General features: G+C 41.5%; 1 pseudogene; it reads left to right on the top strand.

The window, feature by feature from the left end:
* The window catches only part of LOC138365878 (beta-1,4-galactosyltransferase 4-like), a 113,167-nt pseudogene that overhangs the window by 9,835 nt on the left and 91,270 nt on the right, over positions 1-12,062 (top strand).

The following is a 12,062-nucleotide window of genomic DNA, read 5'->3' as shown; positions in this document are numbered from 1 at the left end:
CTGGCGAAACGACTAAACGGCATGCTGACTCCTTATGTCCCTTGCACCTTCAGCCTGAAGTCTCCAAAGGAATTTGTTGACTTACTGTGGGGAACACGGGCTACAGGGATAAGAGCCTCGTTGGACGTAGAATCACTGTTTACCAACGTACCTGTGGATGAAACAATAGGGATGATAGCGGACAGAGTGTATCGTGATCTGGCCTGTACTCCTCTTGACATACCAGAAAACATTCTAAGGAAACTACTCCAAGCTTGAACTAAAGAGGCACCCTTCTTGAGCCCGGATGGGCACATGTATAAGCAAGTAGATGGGGTCGCCATGGGTTCTCCCCTAGGTGTCCTGTTTACGAACTTCTACATGGGTACCATCGAGCAAAAAGTCTTAGTCGACATGAACTTGAAACCGGCCATATACTGCAGGTATCTTGACGACATTTTTACACAGGTACCTGATGTCAGACTTCTGCAGGAGCTGTAGGAGGCATTTGAGATGCCTCCTTCAGGTAGAATCTACCTGAAGGAGGTAGAATCTACCCACTTCAAGACTCCGCTCCAATATAGAAGCTTCAAGAAATATGGGCCAATAGGCCCTCTGCAATTACTTCCATTCTCACCTTCAATAACCATTATTTCGTGTTCTGTCTTGTGTTGAAAGTTTGTTTTCACCTCATGCAAAACTGTTGTAACATATCACCTCACCCAAAAGCAGGTATAAAAAAAATCGAAGATGTTTAAGCTCTATTCAGTTATAGTTCAGTTGTGTGTGTGTAAACTAAAGTCTTTGAAAATGTAATAAGTTTTACGAAACGCGCTGAAGTGTCGCGTCAGACTAGAAATAAAAATGAATTTTGGAGAATTGATTTTTCAATTACCATGAACACTGAAAAGAAATATAAGAAAGATCGAGAAAGTTCGTGTTAGAATTATTAATCTTACTTTTTCGGTCATATTTAATATATATATATATATATATATATATATATATATATATATATATATATATATATATATATATATATATATATATATATATATATATATATATATATATATATATATATATATATATATATATCCCTGTGGCCCGTGTTCCCCACAGTAAGTCAACAAATATATATATATATATATATATATATATATATATATATATATATATATATATATATATATATATATATATATATATATATATATATATATATATATATATATATATATATATATATATATATATATATGCAGAATAACCACATATGAAAAATAGAAAATGCTTAACGCGTTTTCGGCTAATTCGCCTTCATCAGAGCAAAGTAGAATCAACGTACTTTGATTCTACTTTGCTCTGATGAAGGCGAATTAGCCGAAAACGCGTTAAGCATTTTCTATTTTTCATATGTGGTTATTCTGCATACTTGGATCAGTGTTTTTGTGATCATTGTTGCATATATATATATATATATATATTAGTATATTTTGGTAGCAGTCTTTCCTGTAGACATATATTATTAAATATGACCGAAAAAGTAAGATTAATAATTCTATCACGAATTTTCTCGATCTTTCTTATGTTTCTTTTCACTGTTGATGGTAATTGAAAAATCAATTCTCCAAAATTCATTTTTATTCATGGGCACCTACTTGTACTTAGTTTTCTATTCATTCAACATGTCTTATTCTTTGTGGAGTGATGTCTAACCTAAACAAAATGCCATTTACTTTGAACCTCGTTGCTTATGTTACATGCGTCTGAAAGTTTCACTCTCTGGCTTCATCTAGTTTAGTGCTCCATGTATCTTCATTGCCAAGTAAATATATGTTTCTCATTCAATTTATAGGGTGTTGAAATTAATCATGACTATGATATCTCATTCAAATACTGTAGAGACATCCGCCACTTGATATGTGCTTGTAGTTGCCTTGTATCCTCTTATTCCTATATATGTAGGTATTTATGAGTTGCATGTTGGTGAGGATATGAAATAGGTTAGTCCTAAACATTACATGTAATACTCAAATTGAGTGTATTTGTTTTAACAAATACTTTAGTTATTTCATTTATGCACTCACTATCCAATGGCAGTACATGTGCTTGCACACCTTGTATATGTGATTGGTGGCTAACCAATCTCCCACTTGCAACCATGTCTACCGACAGGTGGTAATTTGGCAATTGAGGAGAAGGTGAACATGAGTGAAGCGGAGGCGCGTCACAGGGCAGGAGTGATGCAGGGCGGGTTCTCCTCGCCCCAGCACTGTGTAGCCAGATGGTCCCTCGCTGTAATTGTGTCATACAGGAATAGGGAAACCCAGGTTTGTATTCACTGATTTGTTTTGTGGTTCTCAGTTTTCTGTTATCATTGTTGCTCTTCTTTAAAGCTTTTAATGACCCAACTACCTATTATTATGACATAAATTTTCTTCAGTCCCAAGATGACGCCTGTTATGACCTTTCTTTGCCAATAATTCGGGTTCTTTTCGTCTCTCTTTCTATAAGGCGTCAGTGCCTCTTTCTTCACAGATCCAACCCCAAGTGAGGGTGAAGTTATCAAGAACTGAGCAGTTTTTCACTATTATTATTTTCTACCACAGACGTGGCCACGCATTAACAATGCTAAGCGCAATATATATACATTTTCCTCTGTGACAACCAAACGGGGGTTAAACAACACTAGACAAAAACCAAACCTAACCGAACCTAACCTATGCCTATATATGCACAATATGATAATATATTATAATATAAATTTATATTTGAGAAAATTCCTGTTTTGAATGAACAACATGTAAAAATTTATCAATGCGTGTTTGGGGTCGACCGCTGGATGAAATGGACTTGAGTCGAGGACGGGTTGCACAGTTTACATATGGTCAGGTCAACATCAGAAACGTGGTAAAAACTCCCAGTTATTTCCTATTTAACATATAATCCTTATTATATGTTATTATTCATTAACTGAGTTTTGGAGGAACCGCTCCTGTGACAGGTAAGTCCACTACGGGCTTATTATAGCCCGTGTTGTATGAAACTTTTTGTTCCGAATAGCTAAATCTAAAATAACAAACAATTGCTTAATAGCTCACCAAATTGTTTAAGAAAATAATGCGCAGACAAATTTAATTCTTCTTTAGTGTGCCAAAAAATATTTACAATTTTCTTTGATTTCTGAGAAAGAAAATTTAAAAGATGAGGAACACTTCTATCAAAGTATTAGGAATGTTCAAGACAAAAATCAGAATTTAATTAATATGAAACTCTGCAGATCTAAGAAAGTTGTATGAATATTTCTTCAAGATAGAGTGGGCACCTTTGACAAGCCACCGACTTCCTGTCCCCGTTGAGGCCACTAGAGAAATAATAATTCACTGCGTCTGGGGACAGGAATCCAGAGTGTATGCATCCATGTTTGGCTTTTATCGAGGCCAAACTTTAATCTTAATTTTCCCCAGAAAACGACACACCAAATCGTTTAACAACCAGGCACCCATTCACTGCTGGGTGAACATAGACTACAGTTAATGACTGCCGCCCAGTCAAACCTACCGGCCGAGATACGAACCCAGGCCAAAAAGCGCTCATGAAGCGCTAGACGAGTGCCTTACCACTGTGCCACACGGACTGTACCTGGCAAGTGTGACTGCACTGTTTCTCTCTTACTAGCAAGACGTATCACGTGAAAGATGCCAGGTGGTTATGCTCAGGCTTGGTCAGGAGGAGGGGGGGGGGGTCATGCCAGGTGGTTATGCTCAGGCTTGGTCAGGAGGGGGGGGGGTCATGCCAGGTGGTTATGCTCAGGCTTGGTCAGGAGGGGGGGGTCATGCCAGGTGGTTATGCTCAGGCTTGGTCAGGAGGGGGGGGGGGTCAATGAATGGTCGCAGAGGGCCAACTTTCATAAAAATGCTACCAATTACCTTTTATTCAATCAATATAATTTGTCATTCTTTTCTGTAAGTATATAACTTACACTACATGTGCACATGTATACACATGTACATGTGTATACATGTACATGTATATAGAAATGCATAAATCATAGGCATTTATCACCGAGTAATACCTAGTGAACAGTTAAAAATGGGGCCTACATATTCCATCTGGTCTGGGACTATTACCAGCTTTGCTCAGTCCGACATTTACGCTGACACTGTTAATGGTGACACTGTCTGTCAGTGGCAAGGAGTCAGCGGGGCGAGGCATTTGATTTGGGATAAGATTGACTTGTCACCAGTCTCCGTGGTGTAGTGGTAAGACACTCGCCTGGCGTTCCGCGAGCGTTTTGTCATGGCTTCGTATCCTGGCCGAGGAGGATTTACTGGGCGCAAATCCTTAACTGTAGCCTCTGTTTAACTCAACAGTAAAATGTGTACTGTACTGTAAACCGCGAAGAATCGTTGTAACAACGATTCTTCGCGGCAGGGGATCGTATTCCAGGGACCTGCCCGAAACGCTACGCGTACTAGTGGCTGTACAAGAATGTAACAACTATTGTATATATCTAAAAAAAAAAAAAAAAAAAGATTCAGCCAAAAATGAACTTGCTGATGGAAGATGAACCCAGCTGAACCTGGCAGTCCTAATGCCACTGGGAAAGCTCTCATCGTGGGCAATGAAACAATTACTGGTAAATTAGTCAATGATGAACTAGGTAAAAAGTTGGATAGAATGTTTGGGGTCAGTGTTTCATTGATAGAGCTGACACATCAGTATAGATACTAACACCTGATGCAGACCGACATAATCTGGCAGCAGAAACAGCATCACTGATGCTAGCAGCAACACTGATGACAGCAGCAACACTGACGCTGGCAGCAACACTGATGCTGGCAGCAACACTGATGCTGGCAGCAACACTGATGTCAGCAGCAACACTGATGTCAGCAGCAACACTGATGCTAGCAAAAATACTGATGTCAGCAGCAACACTGATATCAGCAGCAACACTGATGCTAGCAGCAACACTGATATCAGCAGCAACACTGATGCTAGCAGCAACACTGATGCTGGCAGCAACACTGATGCTGGCAGCAACACTGATGCTGGCAGCAACACTGATGCTGGCAGCAACACTGATGCTGGCAGCAACACTGATGCTGGCAGCAACGCTGATGCTGGCAGCAACACTGATGCTGGCAGCAACACTGATGCTGGCAGCAACACTGATGCTGGCAGCAACACTGATGCTGGCAGCAACACTGATGTCAGCAGCAACACTGATGTCAGCAGCAACACTGATGTCAGCAGCAAAACTGATGTCAGCAGCAACACTGATGCTAGCAAAAATACTGATGTCAGCAGCAACACTGATGTCAGCAGCAACACTGATGTCAGCAGCAACACTGATGTCAGCAGCAACACTGATGCTAGCAAAAATACTGATGTCAGCAGCAACACTGATATCAGCAGCAACACTGATGCTAGCAGCAACACTGATGCTGGCAGCAACACTGAAGTCAGCAACAACACTGATGCTGGCAGCAACACTGATGTCAGCAACAACACTGATGCTGGCAGCAACACTGATGTCAGTAGCAACACTGATGCTAGCAGCAACACTGACATCAGCAGCAACACTGATGCTAGCAGCAACACTGATATCAGCAGCAACACTAATGCTAGCAGCAACACTGATATCAGTAGCAACACTGATGCTAGCAGCAACACTGATGCTAGCAGCAACACTGATGTCAGCAGAAACACTGATGTCAGCAGCAACACTGATGTCAGCAGCAACACTGATGCTAGCAAAAATACTGATGTCAGCAGCAACACTGATATCAGCAGCAACACTGATGCTAGCAGCAACACTGATGCTGGCAGCAACACTGATGCTGGCAGCAGCAACACTGATGTTGGCAGCAACACTGATGCTGGCAGCAACACTGAAGTCAGCAACAACACTGATGCTGGCAGCAACACTGAAGTCAGCAACAACACTGATGCTGGCAGCAACACTGATGTCAGCAGCAGCACTGATGCTGGCAGCAACACTGATGCTGGCAGCAACAACACTTATGCTGGCAGCAACAACACTGATGCTGGCAGCAACACTGATGCTGGCAGCAACAACACTGATGCTGCCAGCAACAACACTGATGCTGGCAGCAACACTGATGTCAGGAGCAACACTTATGCTGGCAGCAACACTGATGCTGGCAGCAACACTGATGCTGGCAGTAACACTGATGCTGGCAGCAACATTGATGTCAGCAGCAACACTGATGCTGGCAGCAACAACACTGATGCTGGCAGCAACACTGATGTCAGCAGCAACACTAATGCTGGCAGCAACACTGATGCTGGCAGCAACACTGATGTCAGCAGCAACACTGATGCTGGCAGCAACAACACTGATGTCAGCAGCAACACTGATGCTGGCAGCAACACTGAAATCAGCAACAACACTGATGCTGGCAGCAACACTGATGCTGGCAGCAACACTGATGCTGGCAGCAACACTGATGCTGGCAGCAACTCTGATGCTGGCAGTAACACTGATGTCAGCAGCATTACTGATGCTGGCAGAAACACTGATGCTGGCAGCAATACTGGTGTCACCAGCAACACTGTTGTCAGCAGCAACACTGTTGTCAGCAGCAACACTGTTGTCAGCAGCAACACTGTTGTCAGCAGCAACACTGTTGTCAGCAGCAACACTGTTGTCAGCAGCAACACTGATGTCAGCAGCAACACCGAAGCTGGAAGCATCACTAATGTCAGCAGCAACACCGAAGCTGGAAGCATCACTGAAGCTGGAAGCATCACTGATGCTGACAGCAACACTGATGCTGGCAGCAACACTGATGCTGGCAGTAACACTGATGTCAGCAGCATCACTGATGCTGGCAGCCACACAGATGTCCGCAGCAACACTGATGACAGCAGCAACACTGATGTCAGCAGCAACATTGATGACAGCAGCAACACTGATGTCAACAGCAACATTGATGTCAGCAGCAACACTGATGCTAGCAACAATACTGATGTCAGCAGCAATGCTGATATCAGCAGCAATACTGATCTCAGCAGCAACACTGATGTCAGCAGCAACACTGATGTCAGCAGCAATACTGATCTCAGCAACAACACTGATGTCAGCAACATCACTGATACTAGCAGACAACACTAATGCTAGCAGTATCAGTGTTGTTAGCAGAAGCAGCATCTGGGTTGTTATTCTCATTAACATCTAGCCAATAGATGTTTGGTGAGTGCATGGTTGAGACTAAAGGTCTAGATCTAAGACTATAAGTGCTGGCATATGTTTTTGAATCCAAGCCCCAATACAAATAACTACAATGTGGGACAATTTGGGACATTTGGGGCTTGACTCTATTTATTTAAATATTAATGTAATGAAATTCTATTACGAAGGACCACCCGCTTTTATAGTAAAGAGGGAAACTAGTGAAACGCTACGCGTACTAGTGGCTGTACAAGAATGTAACAACTCTTGTATATATCTCAAAAAAAAAACTAATAAAATATGATCATTAGAAAATTCCTAGATGAACCAGTAACTATGGATAAATACTAGAGAATATGATCACTTATATAAATTAATGGGCTGTATAATTTAACTGAATCAAAGCCTCAAACACCTACATTGGGGGGTTATTACTGGAACTTCACATATGTCCAGGAACTAGTGTGGTTCGTGCACCAGTCCATTATGCAATAATCTAATCCTATGACCAATTATTGAATCATTATATTTATCACCAATAAGAACATAGATTATAACATGAGAAATTAATAATTATAATAAACACATGTCAATCCAAAGAAACAGTGCTCTGCATGAATAATACTACAGATAATGGAATTTAAGGAATACGGAAAGGGTCTTAGCTTGAAGACGATTTCCAAGAAGTCGGTTACGACTCATCCTCGGAATCTCCTGGACTCATCATGGAACACTGGGAGATGATTAACACGGGAAATGACAGCTCGGAGAATTCTTCACACACGCTGTAAATCAAATTATATTCAGTAGCAACAGATTAAGCTGCTAGACATCTATGTTCAAGAAAATTAAATTAAATAATGAAGGTAAATAATAACCTGTGGTGTTTTATAGTCGCTCTGTGTAACGACAAGCTACCCAGCTATAACCCCCTCCTAGATGATGCATCAAATGGGAATAAAGGTACTTAGCTAATAGGGCACTGTGTAAGTTAAGGCTTGCCGAGGTTCGCGTCCTAGGTTCAGGCGTCGTTGTAACGAACACGTGGTGTCTAGCCTAGCCTAGATGTTGACGCGCTTCACTGGCCGGTCACTTTGGGCTACACGGAACCAAATTTAACAGGTTCCTCGCTGAATGTCAAATTAAATCTCTTGACAATTCAACACGTTGTGTAAAATGACACTGACACCAGCTAAGTTATTGTCTGCAAAGGTTCTTCACACCTCACAGTGGCGACTTTCATCTGGAGCTCTTGGTGGCGTCTACCCTGGTGGCTTGGGTAATGGCGTCTCTCTCTGAGCACGTCGCCTCATGTACTAGCGTCTCCCCTGCCCCGCTCCGCGTCCTGCGTTTGATACACAAATTATTTACTACGAATATTATCATTTCTCCCAGTTGTGATTAAAATGCTCGGATAAGGATGGGTTTATTATTCAGAGGAGTTAAATATTATTATTTGCCCGTTTTACAATGGTAAACGAGCAATGGAGATGAATTAAAGTCTCTCCAGGGCATTCACGCGTGACGTTAAATTTATTACCAGATAACAGTTATAACTATAAACGCTCTATTTGGCATTAGTTGGAGATCATTTTATCTGTAAATAATTATCACTCAGAACACCGTTGTTTTATAGAGAATCAAATTCAATTCTCAGACACACTGGATATAGTTGTGTTTATTATAATGGAATCTGACGCAATACTGGCGTCTGGTGACGTAAGAATTCTAGCCTTATTGTACAGATGTAATTATTAGTACATGTGAACTCTACGTTTGGTTAATTTTAATCACTACAATGATTAGTAGATTTAGTAATAATTAATGATAATACAACAGTGTTGTATTTAGTGTTGGAAATTTCCAACATAACTCCGGGGGGAGAGTTTTAGGGTCGCAGTGTAATGTGGAGTACTGACACACCTATCCCGAAGTTGGTATTAATATTAGTATGTTAGTATGTTAGTACACACATAACGAATGTCCCGTATTTGTCAAGGACATACAAGAAACTTAAGTCTTGCTGATTTCATGTTAAATGGAACATGTTATTATGAATTACCTAAAGTTGATAATTAAGAAAACTTACAATAACTCTGAGACTGGTGTCGCTATGACATGTAATGTGTATGTTGCAAATCTCTAAGTCTGCAAACTCTCAGGTACTCTAGATAAATAATGTTCTTTATAGCCTATACAACAATTAAAGATTTAAATCACACAATTCAAACAACAGAATCTCCTGTGATGGGAATGTCCTGGGTCATAGTGACTTGTAATGGTTTGTTACTTGACATTACACCACAGTATCATCATAGTTATCTAAATTGGATGTAAAAGGAATTACTCTTGGTCAGAGCTGTAATAGGCTTGCAGTTTCCGCTTACATTGTTGAGCAGCAGCTCTAGTGGGGCGGTTGCTCGGAGGATCAGAATTACTGTCCTCGGAAACTACTGGAGAAACTGGATCTGGTTGATGTTCTCGCTCAGTCAATTCAAGAGGAACCAGCTTCTCTAAAGTTTATAGAGTAGTGTTGCCTCGGCATAAAACTTTCACTACTCTCAGGACACCTTGATGATCTGGATGAATGGCAACAATTTTGCCTATGGGCCACTCTGACCTTGGTCCATCACTGTCGACTAGTACTAGGTCCCCTGGTTTTAGTTGCACTTTATTATAAGGACTCGAAGCTCCATAGTGGTACTCTCGTAGAGCTGTGAGGTACTCTCGAGTCCACACCTCATTCCACCTGTTAATAACCCCTGAAAGATGCTGGTAGCTTTCCACCAAGTCTCCTCTGGTCACATGTGACGGGTCTACGGGGTCCTCTTCGGTTAAAGGGATGAGAGGGCTCAGTAGACCTCCATGGATCAAGTGTGAGGGACTCATAGGTTCTCTCTGGGTGAAATCATCAGACAGGTATGTTAATGGGCGGTTATTGACTCGCGCCTCGATTTCCACAACAAAGGTTTGGAGCTCGGAGTAACTGACCTTTTGTCTGTGCAAAGTTTTTCTTAAACACTTCTTGACTGTGCCTACTATTCGCTCATAGAACCCACCTTGCCAAGGGGCTCTTGGTGCTATAAATTTCCAGTGACATTGTCGTCTCTGCAGGACTGACTGTACTTCTGGGTGGTTCCAGACTTCTCGTAGACAAGCTTCTCCTGCCACAAAATTGGAACCATTGTCCGATATCATTAATTTGGGACAAGATCTGCGAGCAGCAAATCTGCGGAAGGCCTGGATGAAGGCTTCAGCACTCATATCTGAAGTCACTTCTAAATGTACGCCTCTGGTTGTAGCACACGTAAAGAGACAAATGTATGCTTTCACTGGTATCTTATCTGGGTTGCCAGTGAGAAGTAAGGCTCCGGTGTAATCAACACCAGTGGTTTCAAAAGGACGCAGATGAACCACTCTTTCTTCAGGGAGTGGTGGAGGTCCTGGGTAAGGACATACTCTAGCATCGTATCTTTTACAGATTACACAGAATTTAATTATTGACTTAACTGTCTGACGACCTTGAGGCAGCCAGTACTTTTGTCTAAGGTCGGTGAGAGTATCTAACACTCCACCATGTAAAGTACCATATTGATGGTGATGCAAAACAAGAAGTTTAGTGATGATGTGGTGACGAGGTAGAAGAATTGGATTCTTCGTGTCCAGATCAATTTTTGCATGAAGCAAACGTCCTCCACATCTTAGTATATTATGAGTGTTGGCATCATACCAGATACCTAGAGACTTAGTTAATTTATCTGGAAGATTTTCATATTCGCTTCCATATGTCTCTTGTTGTGCACGTTTGATCCAGTAGAGGATAGGATTGGGAAACTTATGTCGAATTCCTATCTTAGCAAGAAAGTCAAACACATGGGCAGTCACTCTTAATAACTTACTTAAGTTAGAATAATTGTGAGGATCAATGGCTAAGATTCGTTGAGGTTCTGGTTCTTTCATGGGAGTGGTGATATTGGTCACTATGACTTGTGGCTTTTGATTGGGCCACTGACCACCAACAAGCCATGAAGGTCCATTGAACCACAGCGAAGACTTGATAAGTTGTTTTATCGTTAACCCTCGAGATAAATAATCTGCAGGATTGTCCTTAGTAGGAACATGTCTGAATTTATATCCAGCAGATAACTCATGAATTTCCCTAACACGATTACTGACGTAGGGAGTCTTGTTGTTGTTGTTTCTTACCCATTGTATGACTGCCTCGTTGTCTAACCACACGACAATCTCACCAAGTGGGTATTACTGAGTGTCTTTCTCAGGGAATGAGCCAATCTTACTCCCACCAGCAATGCAGTCAACTCCATTTGAGGTAAAGATCTCTTCTTAATGGGAGCAACTCTTGCTTTAGATGTGAGCAAAATTGATTGTGCACTATTAACTAAGTAGGCTACTGCGCCGTATGCTTTGCCAGAGGCATCGCAGAAAACGTGCAAATTGGTGGGTAAGTTTGGTCCTGAAGCATTACGAGGAAATTTCAAAACACCTAACTGATTAAAATCCGTTGAGAGTATCTGCCATTTAGCTTGTAACTCACTTGGTAACGGATCATCCCATCCCATATGTTTCTGCCAGCACTCCTGCATTAGGAGTTTGCCCCTTATTAATATAGGACTAAGTAAGCCAAAAGGGTCAAATGGTTGACTGACAAACGAGAGCAGTGTTCTCATGGTAAGGGTTTGAGTTATCAGTTTGTACTGACTTGACGTTCATCTCGTCAGTACTGGTGTTCCATTCCAAGCCAAGAACCTTTAATTGCTTGGGTACCTGATAACCTGGAAATTCTTTCTCGATTACCTGGTTGAGTAATTCATTATTTGAGGCCCATGACTGTAGTGGCATATTGGCTCCTAATAGCTCA

This window comes from Procambarus clarkii, chromosome 2 (genome assembly GCF_040958095.1).
Source record: "Procambarus clarkii isolate CNS0578487 chromosome 2, FALCON_Pclarkii_2.0, whole genome shotgun sequence".
NCBI lineage: Eukaryota > Metazoa > Arthropoda > Malacostraca > Decapoda > Cambaridae > Procambarus > Procambarus clarkii.
The sequence above is the reverse complement of the archived record's forward strand: the minus strand, read 5'-3'. Positions and strand labels throughout refer to the sequence as shown.